The sequence below is a fragment of the Cimex lectularius genome, unplaced genomic scaffold (assembly GCF_000648675.2).
Source record: "Cimex lectularius strain Harlan isolate CLEC.00 unplaced genomic scaffold, Clec_2.1 scaffold342, whole genome shotgun sequence".
Taxonomy (NCBI): domain Eukaryota; kingdom Metazoa; phylum Arthropoda; class Insecta; order Hemiptera; family Cimicidae; genus Cimex; species Cimex lectularius.
The window spans coordinates 85,150-102,317 of NW_019392927.1; the positions used below are offsets into that span (position 1 = coordinate 85,150).

At 32.7% G+C, this 17,168-nt stretch overlaps 1 protein-coding gene across 2 annotated transcripts in view; it reads right to left on the bottom strand.

The window, feature by feature from the left end:
* LOC106661169 overlaps positions 1-17,168 on the bottom strand; it is a 40,487-nt gene that overhangs the window by 3,513 nt on the left and 19,806 nt on the right. Inside the window, exon 1 of one of the 2 annotated variants that reach the window (XM_024229342.1) lies at positions 7,572-7,878. The exons of the other annotated variant lie outside the window; for it this stretch is intronic. The gene's annotated coding sequence lies outside the window, so the exon portion shown is untranslated. Of the gene's footprint in view, positions 1-7,571; positions 7,879-17,168 lie in introns of those variants that run through there. 2 annotated transcript variants of the gene reach the window in all.

The following is a 17,168-nucleotide window of genomic DNA, read 5'->3' on the forward strand; positions in this document are numbered from 1 at the left end:
TACGGTTTTTTCTTCAAGAAATGCGATGCCGTCAAACCGCCCAACAATAATTGTTGCCCTAAACCCGCAGCCCCCGTAAATCATTGTAAAAGCACCAGTGATCTACTAGCTAAAGTTAAGAACTTGTCGTGCCCCGAGAATAAGAAAGACATTTTGTGCTCTGTTAAAAAAAAAGATTCTTGCAAGGAGGGGAAGAAAGCAGAAAAGCGTGAGTCGTGCAGCCCGTGCCCCAAGAAACCTCCCAGCCCCAAAAAAGCCAAAAAGGCGGAAAAAAAGGCGGAAAAAAAGGCGGAAAAAAAGGCGGTAAAAAAGGCCGACGAATGCGACTCCGGCGCCAAAAAAGCCGAAAATTGTGTACCCTGCCCTCCAAATGTTGGAGAATGCGATCCCTGCTCCAAGACATACGAACCGTATGACCCCTGCGCCCGAAATGTCAGATGCCCGCCGAGACCGAGGCCTCCGCAGCCGGCTCATTGTATAGAGAAATTACCCGATATCTGTAACTGCCCCAGGCCTTGTCCGAGGCGAACAGAAAACAAATGTGAAACGAAATGTTGTTAACATCTTGGACGAAGAACAACTGAACAACAGTTTGTGATGGATTGGGCACTGCTTCACTAATACACTTGAAACAAACACTTTAAATGTATAATGTTATCTATAGCTGTACATAGAGGTAATTCTAAACTATTTTTGGAACTAAACTTGAATTTTTTCCCTTCCACATGGAGTCGTACGGACGTTTCTTTAGCACTCAAATTTTTATCTATTATGCCGAAAACTTGAATTTGGTATTCTTCATTATTTTAAAAATCAACGTGACCATAAGTCTTTAGCATATTAATCAAATACGATATTTAGCACGACTATAATTTTTGGTAAGTTCACATGGTTTTACTGTGTGTAATGCAAATACAAGAAAACGTCAAGTGTAGTGGAAGCAATAGGATTAAACCAAATTTTCAGTAAGTCAGTGTTAACATGTGTTATTACCCTGTATCAAATATTTCTCTATCTTTTATTTGTTCTCTTCCTCTCTACTTCTGTTTTTCACTCTACTTCTTTTTCTATATTTCTTCATCTCACCCTCTCGCTCTTTGATCTCCCCTTTTCTCTCTCGATCTCAATAAATCTCTTTCTCACCTATTGCTTTTTTATACATTTCGTCTCACTCTACTTCTTTTTCTATATTATTTGTAACTCGGCCTATCGCTCTCTGGGCTCGTTCTTTTGGTTTTTTATCTCAGTCTCTTTCTAATCACTCTACGTCTCTTTCACTTTGTCTCACTACTTATTTTTGTATGTATTGTCGATCAATCGCTCCCCGCCTCACTTTCTTTCTATATCTCAATCTCTTTCTTATTCAATTCCTTTCTCTCTTACACTGTCTCCCTACTATGTTTTGTATACCTCTTCCTCTCACTTAATCGCTCTCTGATCTTAATCTTTCTTTCTTTACAACAATTTCACTCTGTCACCCTACTCTTTTCCTATCACAATCTCGCCCACTGATCTCTCTCCCTCCCACCCNTATATTTAGATAAATAAATTAATTGTTCTTGTAACAATTACTATAATAAATCGTTAGATGTAAGAGTGGTTAAAGTGGACCAACTCAACAAATAACATCAATCAGTAAATTTCTTTCCTCTTTCTCACGATACTGAGACCCTCTATTTTCTTTTATTTAACAAATTATAACTAATGTTTTCTGCTTTAAGATTTTTCTTTTTTTATATATGTTTAAAAAAAATTATTTTCTCGTTCTTGTCGGACCTCCCTTTTTCTCTTTTTTTCCTACATATACTCCATATTGTCTAATTATCCTAGATCTTTCACATTTTCCGATATTAGTGATTTTCCTCTCTTGTTCCTTTTACTCTTTCATCTCTATATCTGATATTTTTCGTGGTTGTATCATCTTTTCGATTTTCGTAGAAAAACTTTCTCGCACACAAATTTCGTCACTATTTCTAGCAGTCTCTCTTTTCCTTTGTATATCTATCTATCTATCTATCTAGACCTCCCTTTTTCTCTTTTTTCCAACATATACTTCATATTGTCTAATTATCCTAAATCTTTCACATTTTCCGATATTAATGATTTTCTTAACTCTTGTTCCTTTACTCTTTCATCTTTATATCGGATATTTTTCGTGGTTGTATCATCTTTTCGATTTTCGTACAAAAACTTTCTCGCACACAAATTTCCGCACACTATTTCTAGCAGTCTCTCTTTCCCTTTGTATATCTATCTACCTATCTAGACCTCCCTTTTTCTCTTTTTTCCAACATATACTTCATATTGTCTAATTATCCTAAATCTTTCACATTTTCCGATATTATTGTGATATATCTGTCTGTCTGTCTATCTATCTCTATTTTTTTAATTTTAGGAATTGTGTGCGGAAAGATCTCGTTCCACATGGTTCTGGGGGGTCTTGGGTCAATTTTAATTGCTAAAATCGTGATCATCCATGTGTTAAAAATTTTATCTTTTCGGGTTTTACGAATTATTTACGTCATGTATTTATTTATCCTAGGGTTTTAAAAGTGTTTATAAAATCCATCTACATCAAAGCTGCCACTTGACAACCTAAAAGAATTTAAAGGTCGTCTTCAGATTCTAAAAAGGAATTCGAATCACCTGGAACCATTGATAAACCGAGATCAATTCCCTATAACTGGCAACTTTGAAAAAAAAATTGCAGTTCTTGTTTTACACAACTGCAGGTGTACATTCTATTGCTTAAAATAATTACAAGGCTGTATCCATGGGACTTCTACTAACCTATCTGCAGATAGAAAGAATGTAGGTATTGGAAAATAGATCAACCATTAAAAAAAAAAGAAAAACTACGTATATTATCTATATCAAAGACCTAAGAAACACTAGTTCCATTATTATCAATATCAAATTCCAAAATACTGACCATGTTGATCCATACAAGTATTACGTTCTTGTAATATTAGATAATACTTGTGAAATATTAACCATTCTAAATAATTAAACAATAACCTTCATTTTATTTTGTATTTTATTGAAATATTACACAATCAGTAGTTCATCGTTGGGTTACTTAATCTTTGGAGATTTTTTCACTGTGCTAATAAGTTAACAGGTTTAACAGGCTCGTTCAATTATTGAGCAAGTGCTCAATAGCAAGCAAGCATGTCGTGAGTAGAGGATGATATAAACACAAGCCTAGGATAATTCTTCCAAGAAAATCTAATAAAAAAGCAAATTGTGGTCAAAACCACACATTACATTTAACGTAAAACAGCTGTATTTATCACAATTTTGTTTATTATTTTTCCGAAATTTTTAAAAAAAAATATTGTAAGATTAAACGGTGTTTTTTTAATCAACTCCAGATTTAACAAAACAACACTAAAATTGAAAAAAAAAATAGTAGTACTGTTTGAGAAATACATATTTTATGTAATATGTTTGTGTGTTAATATTTATTCTTATTTTGTATTGGAAATTCAATATTTTAAATATTCATTTGTTTAAAAAAAGGTTTATACAAAAAAATTTTGTGGCCTGTCAGTTGTAAAAGATTAAGTTGTCAGTTTATTATTAAAGATCTGCCTTTAGGTGTGATAATGTTAGTTAGGAGATATGTCCTTAAAGAATTTTGTTTTTGTTAAATTTACGACGGCAAATCACCAATTCGAATTCCAAAGACTTTAATCGTCCTCGGATTCTCCCGTCAGGAATTCAAATCACCTGGAATCACGGATTGGATGGACCATTCCGGTAACTGTGAACTTTAAAGAACATCAAATTAAAAAAAAAAGGAGGAGCGGTCTACTTCAAAAGATCCCGACCAGAAACAATAGGAGGTGAATACAATAGATGACACATCTATTAGAAAGTGATTTTGAGCGGAATCCTAGCGCTGAAGAAGGCGAGAGATGCTGGTCGTTACACGCTTATTTGTATGCGCTCGGGTGGAAACAACGTTTGCGTAACACCCCGCCTCATTATGAAAATAACTTAATTCACAGGCTAATTAAAAATCCTAAGGGTTAAAACATGCGCATAATCAGCGCTAACGATAAGCCTGGTGCTTTGGTGCCGCTCTATGGTGTCATTTGTCATGAATTTGTTGGTATATCTTTTAACACTTTTAAAATCAAAGATGGCCTCTTGAAAAGATCAATTTTTGCTAGTAAAAAGCTAAAAAGCACAATTTTTAGTCAGTTGACGTATTCACAAAGAAAAATTATAAGACAAAATTAAAAACAAAACGAAACAATAAAATTATCCCAATTTCAAACGACAAATTAAAATGTCATGGATTTTCCTGAAATTCTTAGACCGTTTCGGCATTTAGACTTTTTGCCATATTCAGCTATGGGTTTGTGTTAATTTGTTTATTTACTGTTAACAAATCTCTCACTTTTCCCTATTATTTAAATATTCCATAATTAATCTCATATCTAAACCCCACAGACCTCCCTGCCACATATCTTCTTACAGATCTATCAGCCTTCTCCCAGGATATCAAACGACTTTGAAAGACTCCTTTTTAAAACTGCTAATACCCATCCTAGATTTACGTATTACTAATTGTGTTAGTCCTTCATACCATTTGGTTGCATTCCGAGATTCAGCACTGTTTCAGGTGCATTCTTAGACATGTCACAATAAAAGAACATGTCACAAGGTTTTGACAAGGTCTCGCACCGACAAGCCCGATTCAGGCCGGCGTCCTACCAGGGAGCATTCTTGGTCCCATCCTATATACCGTTTATACTGCTCACCTGCCGATACATCCCAACGTCATCCTTACAACCTACGCCGACCTGACTCCAATATTAACCAATCCACCTCCAAAACCTAGGATCATATTGAGCTTTTTAAAGAATCGTGTAAAATGTGGAAGATGAAATTGAACGAGGACAAATGCGCCCGAATTACGTTCACGCTAAAGAGACAGTAGAAATAGGTCCAAGCACACAGCAGAGTTCGTGGTTCGCAATATTTTATGCAATGTGTGACCGTTGGTTAATGATTATTTGGAGATCGTGAGATGCGATCTAGTGTGACGTAGGTTTTAGAAAAACATTTTCTTTATAGTGCCAACGTTTCGGTGTTTATAAAATTTGGGCCTTGGTTTTATAAAAATTGTGTAATTCAAACAACGTTTATAAAGCCCAGGCCCTGAAGATGAACTCAATAAAAATCGAAACGTTGGCTCGATAAAGAAAATGTTTTTAAACCTACGTCACACCAGACCGCATCTCACGATCTCCAACTAATTATTTTATTCAATATAATTGAATTTGTTTTGAAACCTTATGAAAGAAACTAAAACCGGTGTTTTTGGTGAACTGTCAACCTAAATGGGTGAACGAAAATGTCATTCTTATTTACACCTCCGAATAGAAGATTTGAACGAGATTTTATGACAAGCTTCTTTTACGTCTTGAAATACTCTATTTCCTCTCCGAGTTAAGTATTCTCAGCCCTAAACAACATAGTCTCGTCCCTGGCAGTTTTTGTTTTTTCTTGGGCAGCCAAAGAAGACAATACTTTGTCAAAAGACTGATAAAAAGGAAGACATTCTTGTGCCTAGTTGAGACGCTATTAAGTCCAAATTGCGTTTTTTCGGAAGACAGTCCAAGTTAGTGAGAACAAAAGTGGTGACACTTTTCTGAGACACATATGCCAATCTCTTAGCATTGTAGATATAGGTGTGATTAATTTTTTTTTGGATATTGATACAAAAATGTGATATAATCCACATATTAATTGGTCAAGCGGACCACGAAAAATAGTGAATTCAATGAATTAAAATGAAGTATGCTTCACTAAAGCTCTCCGTGGACATTTCAATTGTCGCCGAGAATCAAATAGGTTACACAACATTTGAAAAATGGCAAAAAGGAGGGAAAATTCAAAAGGTGGGGTTGAGATGGCAAGTTAGTGCCCGAGAGGATCGAAGTCACGATAGCTCAAGTGGTAGAGTAGCGGCGAATCAAGCTGAAGGTCGTGGGTTCGAATCCCGCTCGTGACACTGACTTTTTAATCTTAACTAAAAACCTTAATTAATTGAATAATCCACAAGGCTGAACATTAGAAAAATGTCAAAAAATATTGAAAAACCAATACTTTTAGGTCTCGCAGCATTCACGTCCATGTGCAAAGCAAAATGACACAATTCTGAAATTTTTTAGCGAGGACAGGTGGATCCAGTCAGTATATTCACCTAAAATGTTTCTATTTATTTATTTATTTTTTGTTTAAAGAAAAGATACAAATATGTCTCACATTCAACAAGGCTGAACCAGTTATAGAAATAATTTTCTATAACTTCAAACATTAAATAAAGTGTTAAATAAAAAAAATATCTTCTTGACTTGTGCAGTTTTGCAATACTAGACCATAAAAATATTTTTCATTCTTGAAAACCTCTCCGCCTTGACTAGGTGGTGAATTCTTCCGTGTGCTACTATCTGAGCCTTTTTTTAAAAAACTGTTAGCAGAAATGATAGATTCAGATTTATAGATGTAAGAAGGATGGCGGATGATGAAAAGAAGTGTGCTATAAAGTAAGAGCTTGAATAAAAACATTTTAGCTATATATTTGTCGAATGGCTGGGGACAGTGACTTTAGTCCGAAGGTTTTATTGAAAAATAAACGATGGGTCAGTGTCATCACTGCAGGCGAGAGAGAGGCTTCCAGTAATTTTTTAAGCACTTTAGAGAGAAGCTATCTAAATGGGAATATAAACATTTCAAAGTTATGCAACCGGGCGGTCTGTCTGAGACTGATTCTAAAATCCCAGCCTTTCCTGTTCGTATTGGATTCTCCTTTAGAAGGGGGAAAATTTTCAAAAAGACATCCTTCAAGGTCCAGTATTACAGGGCTTCTGCGGCCCATTAGGCGAATTAATAGAGACCCGGTATGGTAACGCTCTGTAAAAGGCAGTAACTACCGTGCCCCCGGGGCGTCCTGAGACTCCTTTAGGCAAAATTCGGTTCTGGACGTCTCCTCGCCAATTAACCCATCGCCCACGACGAGAATATAGACTTTAGAGCAGGTTTTAACCTTCGGAAAAAGCCCCCGGGCGCGACTCATCCTTTCCCGGTGATTCGGCGGAGTTTGATTTCGGGATAAGGCGTTTGAGATCAATGCTGCACCATCGGGATCATAACCTTTCACCTTTGCCATCCCAGGGGCTATTTGGTATTCATAAGATTTCCAGCCACGATATGTAAATATTATAATAAAATATATCTGTAAATACCACACAATCGTCATGGAAATGTTAACATGTTAACTTTCGATTTGGGTCACAAGCATCCAATGGCGAAGCTCAATTTATGAGAAAATATATTGTAACATCAATTAACGCTTCACCACAAGTGTTGACCTTTGATTTTTTTTAAAATAAATTAATAAAACGTACTTTCCTTTATGTAGTAGTTAGTAAAGATGACATGGCCTCACAAACGAAAAGTAATGTTAAGCTATCCAATGACAGTCTTTATTTTTAAGTTAAAGGCATTGCATATACAATAATAAATTAGTTGGTTTAATAAACGTTTAAATATACCTTCAATTATCAATATCTTCGTGCAATTTTTCTTAAATCTTTACTTGATCTGTAGGGTAGAGTGTCCATAACATCCATAATAATGAGAAGCTCATATGGATGATCAGCCATTTTGATGTAAAACTTGTTCTATCCAGTTGAGATGGCATCAGTTAAGTATATTCAGGTCAACATACCATTGAGCTCATGGGATGCCACGCAGTAATCGATTTTGCAGGGTTTGTATTATTTTTACTACGATGCACTGCTGAGTATATTCGCAATAATACATCCAAATTGGTTGGCGCAGACTTATGTTTTATATCTCAGTAGACCCAGATAGTTTACTGTAAGCAGAACAGAATTCAAGGGTTTTTGTGTGTGAAAATTGTTTAATATTTAATTATACCTAAATCCAATCAAAGTTGTAAGCAATAGTTATTTTGTGATATACAATAGTTGAATTAATAATTATATCTAATCTTTGATTCAATAACAAATAAATAATTTTTCGACCATCTATTGCAGTACAACATGTGCGTTTAAGTTCAATTATTTTTCCCAAAATGTTTCAAATTATTATGAGCTTTTCTATGACACTGGTGGAATAACGAAATTCGCAAAATTAGCCGCTTAAGGAATCAGAGAACCCAAAGATCATCAGGCTCGAGACGTGTGATTTTACAAAATTTGTATAAATTCACTTTTTTCCACATCCTACATGTATTTGTTAAAAGTTAAACAATGTTTGTAAATCCCAGGCCCTGAAGATGATCTCAATAAAGATCGAAACGTTGGCACGATAAAGAAAATGTTTTTCTGAAACCTACATCACACCAGACCGCATCTCATGATTTCTGAATAATTATTTCTAATCTTTGATTCAATAAAAAATAAACAATTTTTCAACTATCTATTACAATTCGTTCGCGTTTAATATTATTTCAATTATTTTCCCCAAAAGGTTTCAAATTATTATTTTAATTGGATTTGGAGTATAAGTGAAAATTGTCATTATGAGCTTTTGTAGGACACTGTTTGAATAACGACTTCGCGAAATTAACAGCTTAAGGAATCAAAGAACCCAGAAAGATCATCAGGCTCGAGACTAGTGTAATTTTACAAAATTTGTATAAATTCACTTTTTCCACATCCTACATGTATTTGTTAAATTTAAACAATGTTTGTAAATCCCAGGCCCTGAAGATGATCTCAATAAAGATCGAAACGTTGCCACGACAAAGAAAATGTTTTTCTGAAACCTACATCACACCAGACCGATTTCTGAACAATTATTTCTAATCTTTGATTCAATAAAAAATAAACAATTTTCAACTATCTGTTACAATTCGTTCGCGTTTAATATTATTTCAATTATTTTCCCCAAATTTTAATTGCATTTGGAGTATAAGTGAAAATTGTCATTATGAGCTTTTGTAGGACACGTTTGAATAACGACTTCGGGAAATTAGCAGATTAAGAAATCAGAGAACCCAGAAAGATCTTCAGGCTCGAGACTAGTGTGATTTTTACAAAAATTTACTCCAATTTAAATAAAACATAGCCAAAAACGACGAAAACTCGAAATAATAAACCATCAAGAACGAATGGACGAATCAGTTCATTTAAAGTTAAAAATAGATTACACTTTGCATTTACTAAAACTCTGAACTTTGCACATTGAAATTATATCCGAGTTGACAAAAGTTAATGACTGAATTACTTAACTTTTGGCTTGGAAAAGTACCTACAGCAAGACTACGTTCGCGTTCGATATTGACAAAATAAATGTAAAATTTACCTCATCCAGGTTATATCCTTAAGATGCCGCTATTTGACTCTGGTATCTTACTGTCATTGGCGCATTTTTTTATTCAATGAAATTTTTAAAAGCACATTATTGTAAATCTAGTGAAAACCTTTGCCTGAAAATCGGAGAGTATTGCCATCATAACACAATACAATTCAAATCCTGCTTTTGATTAACAAAAATGTATTTATATTTTTAAAATGAAAATATATTCTATATTATTTTTTCTCTTCGCACAATGTGGTAATTCAACACCCCTTTCTTGTGCCTATAACCCCTTTAGTCTTTAGCTCTATGTATTTTATATGTGAAATATTTGGAAGTATCATAATACAGACTGGGTGTCTGTATTTTGACTATCAAACTGGGGGTCTGATACATTAACAATCATACTTTGTAATATACCAATACTTATTTTGTACTAATTTATCAACTTTGATTGTTCAGTTTATTAATGATCTTCACACCATACAGTATGTTCTTAACAGCATTTATATTAGAAATTTATGTTTACACCTATTGCAGAAAACAATAGATAACAACTCACATTTCAATTATCTTATGCAAATGAGAATAATGTGACGATCTTTCACATCTCTGTTAATGTAAAATTTTTTAAACCTTAATAAGAAAAAAAATACACGAAGTTAATTGGGCCATGAATAAAAATCACTTTGAAGTCTCGTTATTGTTAGAAAATAAGCAAACAATGAAACAATACATTAAGAAAAAGTAATAAGATGCCATCGATAAGCATCGGATCAGTTATTACAATATGTAATGCTGTATTTCTCTTCTTGTACTTTTTGTTTCTTTCTTATTATCTGTTAATAAATTTAAAACACTAAAGAAGTAAGTGTTAAATCTTGGAGGAGAAAATAATCATTGTTCGATTTGAGAAGTGTAAAGTTTAACTGAGCAAGCATTAACAATTTGCCTTTTGCTACCTTCAATTGGCAATTGATTATTGCAGTTTTGTACTATAAAGTTTATTTATTGGGTTTCTATTAAAGAAAACATGATTTGATAAGGTCGTCTCTGTATGTATTTATTATATATCTATCAGTAAAAATAGTAATTAGTACTTTATTTCTTACATGACTGTTTTCTGGTTTCTGGTTAGGGTGTTTTTTTCTTCATATCCAGTCTTCAAGACACATAATTCTTATTCTATTCAACGTAGTCTATTTATTACTTTCCTTTTAATGGTACTTAATTTTTCCCAGTAAGCCATTTGGTTTTCAAATAGAAACACGCTCGAGTACAAATCAACTTTCAGGGCGAACTTAACGCACTTAAATAACCTACTTATTAGCGTTACTTATTACTTCAACTACATATGGCCACGAAGCCAAAAGTATTCTGAAGGACATCGCCAATCATAAGAAGAGAGCTATCAATCCGAGAACCTTTTTGTTGAAATGCAGACAACACAAGGCCCTGAAGATGATCTCAATAAAGATCGAAACGTTGGCACGATAAAAAAAATATTTTTCTGAAACCTACTTCACACAAGACCGGATCTCACGATTTCTGAATAATCTACTTATTAGTGTTTCTTTCCGTTAAATTAACCAATCGCTTCTACCAACATCGTATGAAAGGATAATATGTTTTCCAAAATAAATAAATAAGTAAAAATCATTTATCTCTCTGAACATTCAAAAGCCTTAATGGTCATTTCACATTAATGGTTCCTCTTAAGGAAGTGTTGAAAGAAAAAAAGGAGACTCAAGGAATCTCGGAGGCGTAATTAAAATTTAACTACCAGGTCGTAAAACTACTTCACAGATGAGTAATAAAAAGATTTAACGCTATAATGAGTCATTTGTTGACTTCTTATGTTTATCAAGTCAATTAAATCTTCTCTCATTAAGAATGTCACAATTTTCAATCAAATATCGATATATGTACAACTGGAGACGTTTGAACATTTTAGTACAATAAAATGAAAGAGTTTGTATAGTTTTGAGGGCCCAATCTTTTTTTTTTATTTTGCGTATTATTTATTATTTATACTTTTAGTTTTTAAAATGATTAAAGTTTTTGTTTAGTAATTCATTAATTATTCTTTCAGCTGTTAATGTGATTTATTCCGATTCATGTTTATACAGTAATGTGTTTTCTAATCACAACTTTTCTGTCTTTAAAAAAATTTTAATTCTTGCATTTTACAATAACCATGCAAATGTCATTAATTTTAAAATATTTTGACTGACGCTGTGCACACACTTTCAAATTCCATGATATTTTAAATATATAAGTATGTACATGTACATATATACATTTTTTTATATTTATCTGGCATCTCTACAATAAAGGGAACCTAGTTCTTGGAAGTATTGAAATTGCATGAATAATACGTATGAAGTTTCCATAAGAGAAATACATCGATTTCCGTATCTGCCGATAATATTGTCATTGAAAAGAAAAATAAGGAAAAGAAAAACAAATTAGACAAAATTGAAAGTTTGTAACAATATTTTAGCTGGAGGACAAAATATACCGACTTTTTATTTTACGATCATTTTTATTGTTTTTATCCAGAAATCGTGAGATGCGGTCTGGTGTGATGTAGGTTTCAGAAAAAACATTTTCTTTATCGTGCCAACGTTTCGATCTTTATTGAGATCATCTTCAGGGCTCAAAGAGTTATGTTATTGCTTTTATTTATTAAAATTTATTGTATAGAAATTTGTGTCTTATCAAACTGAATTTTTTGAAAATTTTCGTTGGAATTTTGGTTTTTGGTGATTGCTGTTATTTCACTGATCTATGGTGTTAAAACTGCTGTTAGAAAAACTTACATTATTGTGAAAATCCTGCACTTTATTTACTTAATAGCTCTTTGTTGTAGGAAAATGGCAATTTAAGAAGAGCATGAAAAAATATTTTTATTTGATGTCATAATTTAAATAGCCTGGTAATTGAACTCTCTTTTTCTCTCATTCACTCTCTATCTCTATCTATTTATCTAATTTATCTATCCATCTAGGTACTTACCTATCTATCGACGACTATTCCATGATTCGTTATTTTCATGAAAAATATTGTTATATAATGTCATAAATTAGTCTGGTGATTGAATCCTTTGTCTACCTCCCTTTCTCACTCTTTCTCACTCACTCTCTCTCACTCACTCACTCACTCACTCTCTCTCTCCACCCTCACACACACTCTCTCTCTCTATCTATCTATCTATCTATCTATCTATCTATCTATCTATCTATCTATCTATCTATCTACCTAATCTAATTAGATTTCTGTAGATTTTTTCTTCTAGATTTCTCTGTAATTATAAAGGAGGCCTTTGGCTATCTATCTATCTATCTATCTATCTATCTATCTATCTATCTATCTATCTATCTATCTATCTATCTATTTATCTCTATTTAATCTAATTAGATTTCAGTAGATTTTTTCTTCTAGATTTCTCTGTAATTATAAAGGAGGCCTTTGGTGACGTAAATTTGAGATATTTTTAAATAAAATTTTATCCATTCAATCTCTCTTTCTTTCTCTCTGCCTCTGTCTCTATGTCTATATATTCATCTAATCTATCTATCCATCTAGCTACTCAACTATCTATCGACTACTATTCCATGGTTCGTTATTTTCGTATGATCATTGTATTAATGTAACATCTAAAATTTGAGTAAGAATGGCCTGAAAAATATTGTTATATAATATGATAAATTAAATAGTCTGGTGATTGAACCCTTTCTCTCTCTCTCATTCTCTGTCTATTTTGTATCTATTTCTCTCTCTATCCCGTTTTCTCTCTCTCTATCTATCTATCTAATCTATCTATCTATCTATCTATCTAATCTAATTATATATGGAAAATCCAGATTTCTGTGGATTTTTTGTTGTAGATTTCTCTCTAATTATAAAAGGGGCCTTTGTCGACGTAAATTTGAGATATTTTTAAACAAAATTATATCCATTCATTCTCTCTCTCTCTCCTCTCTCTCTCTCTCTCTCTCTCTCTCTCTCTCTCTCTCTCTCTCTCTGTCCCTCTCTATTTATGTATCTAATCTAATTAGATATCTGTAGATTTTTTTCTTCTCGATTTCTCTCTAATTATAAAAGGTGTCTTTGGCGACGTAAATTTGAGATATTTTTAAATAAAATTATATACATTCATTTTCTCGCTCTCTCTTTCTCTCTGTCTATCTCTATCTATATCTCTATATATTCATCTAATCTATCTTGCTAACCATCTAGCTACTTACCTATCTATCGACGACTATTCCATGATTCGTAATTTTCGTATGATCGTTGTATTAATGTAACATCTAAAATTTTAGTAAGAATGGCTTGAAAATAGTGTTATATAATATTTTAATAAAAAATTGGTTAAGCGGACCACGAAACCAGTGAAGTGTTATATAATGTCATAAATCAAACAGTACTTTTTTTTTATTTTTTTTGGCAATTCATGTCGAGAGACGTGGTTGTAGAAGTCCTTCAACCTGATGATGAGCTAAAAGGCTCGAAATCCGGATCGTTACAAAACAACTTACTGTGAGTAGGAACTATCCTTTTAAAAAGTATTGAACACCACACTCACTGCATCATTTATCATTTCTATAAATCAAATAGTTTGGTGATTGAACCCTTTCTTTTTTTTCTCTCTCTCTTTCCAATCTCTCTCTCACTATATCTCTCCAATTAGATTTTTGTAGATGTTTTCTTGTAGATTTTTCTCTAATTATAAAAGGGGTCTTTCGCGACCTAAATTTGAGAGATTTTTAAATAAAATTCATTCTTTCTCTCTCTCTCTCTCTCTCTCTCTATTTATCTTCCTATCCATTTATCTGTCTATCTATATATGTATGTATCTTTCTATTTATTTCTTATTTTATCTCTTTTATGTACATAGCCTTTTTATGAGTATTTAAAGATGAATAGTTATATCCCATTCATAAAATCAACCACATGAAGTTGTTATCTACTTTTAAAATCAGCAGGTCATGCGACTATCTTATTAAGTCAATATAGTCAGTTTTGTTTCATTCATTAAGTTTTTACCACATCATTACCCCACCAGGCGATTCCGAGCTAACACCCTCTGAGGTAAGCCGCGCATTCCATATCCGAGAGATGCAATAACTTTTTCACTAGCGTCCCATAAACCTTGACGTTTACGATTGAACGGTAGTCACTTAAACGGGCTAGCTTTTCCACCGAACGTAATGTTATAACTTTTTTCTCTTCATAGTTATTCGCGTCCTTCACTTCCCCGGAGGGAAAGGACAATCTCATCTCCGCCTCAACATCAGCCAAGGACTCGACATTGACATAAACCTTCTTCAGTAATTGCGTAATTTATAATTTATCCAACATTAGTCTTTATTAGGCTTTTTTATCTTGGCAAACCGTTTCGAGTCACGATGGGCCGACTTTCTCCTTTGTTCGTCTTCCTAACCTCGATTTTCTCTCTTGCAATTCTTAATTGCTTAAAAGCAAATCAAAAACTTTTTTCATCTCTTCAGGTATGCTTGGTCGTGAAAAGACAGAAATACTCCCGGGATGTCGTAACCGCCGTTCCAGTTTTTTTTTTTTCTCCAGGAGATCGAGGCGGAGCGAGTTTCCCCCATCGGCTTTTTCCCAACGCCTCCCGAGCCCCGCCTCCACCTTTTTATTTTCATTTTTACTCCTAACGTACAACAATGTATCGTATCGTGTGAATGAAGGTATATTCTATCAATAGAAAGATAACGTTTCTATATTTAGGTTCCTTCCAAAATACTGAGTTGAAGAGAAAAAAACGAGTTAGCCTTATAAAATGTATGATAGTTAAGAGCAAATTTATTTCCGCATAGTTAAAGTTAATAAATACAGCTGTCAACAATTTCTAACTGATGTTATCCTTAACAACAAGACAGTTTTTATATATTTTCCCTTGATTAATATTTTTTTTCGAACTTAAACACAAACAATAAATAATTTTTGACAGTCTTTTTATCAAACGAAACTTCTTCATTTAAAATATTTTAAAATAATTTGTGCTATTCGCGTTAACGCACACTTTAGAGTGTCTCACTTTTTAAAAACTGGCTAGTAATAAGGAGCGGATCAGCTTAGTGATGGGCGGTCCAATGGTGATCAGTTTTAATTATACAGCTGTCAAAAGATCACATACTCGCCGGCTAACCAACCCAATTTCACAATTTAAAAATCATTACACGTATAACCCCAATGAGTAATGACTTTAATGTTGAAAACCATAAATAGCCTAGTTTTTCCATTATATTACTGATCTTCTACTGAAATGAAAAAATCAATAAGTAGAAAACAGCAATTAAATGTAAGAGCTACAAATTGAAGTTGACCTTTTTTATAGATTTAATTTAATTTAAATATATAAATAATATACAAAAGATATTCCAGCATAGTTATTTCAGCTATCTAATCTTACAGTTAAGCTACAGGTTATAACTGATCTCACTCCCTCTAAGTCTATCTATCCATCTCTTGTCTTTCTTTTTTTTGCTTCCTTTCGTTCTCTTTCTATCATTCTTTCTCTTTTGCTCTCTCTCTCTCTCTCTCTCTCTCTCTCTCTCTCTCTCTCTCTCTCTCTCTCTCTGTCTCTATCTATCTATCTATCTTAGGATCTATAAGATACACACAAAGCGGCCACTCTTTTTTTAGTAAATACTCGCAATTGTTATAACTTCGATTTTTTGTGATTTACTAAATATTTTTAAAGAAAAATATAAGATAGAGCTAAATAAAAAATTGATAAAAAATTAAACTAAGTAAAACAATTTTATCTGAAATGTTGCTATGGAGACAATGAAGAAAATATTCAATTCTGTATGAATTTCACAATTTTAAAATCATTACAGATTTGTTCACATATAACCCCAATAAATAATGTCTTTAATGTAGAAAGCCATAAATAGCCTAGTTTTTCCATTATATTACTGATCTTCTACTGAAATGAAAAAATCAATAAGTAGAAAACAGCAATTAAATGTAAGAGCTACAAATTGAAGTTGACCTTTTTTATAGATTTAATTTAATTTAAATATATAAATAATATACAAAAGATATTCCAGCATAGTTATTTCAGCTATCTAATCTTACAGTTAAGCTACAGGTTATAACTGATCTCACTCCCTCTAAGTCTATCTATCCATCTCTTGTCTTTCTTTTTTTTGCTTCCTTTCGTTCTCTTTCTATCATTCTTTCTCGTTTGTTTTCTCTCTCTACCTCACTCTCTCTCTCTCTCTATCTATCTACATATCTATCTTAGGATCTATAAGATACACACAAAGTGGCCACTCTTTTTTTAGTAAATACTCGCAATTGTTATAATTTCGATTTTTTGTCATTTACTGAATATTTTTAAAGAAAAATATAAGATAGAGCTTAATAAAAAAAAATAGATAAAAAATTAAACTAAGTAAAACAATTTTATTAGAAATGTTGTTATGGAGACAATGAAGAAAATATTCAATTCAGTATGGGTTTCACAATTTTAAAAACATTACACATTTGTTCACATATAACCCCAATAAATAATGATTTTAATTATTGATAACTTATTGATTCGTTTCATAATTTTTATAGCAGACATTTCTCCTGGTTATAGACAAAAGATGTTTTAAAATATAAATACTACTCGAAAGACATTCCAGCATATAACAGCATCTAATCTTACAATTCAGCTAAAAATTGTAATTAAATTCTCTCTCTCTCTCTCTCTCTCTCTCATTCACTCTCTCTCTCTCTTTCTATCTATCTATCAATGTATCTACACTAAAAGACAAAAAGTGGCTATTCTCGATTTTTTAGTA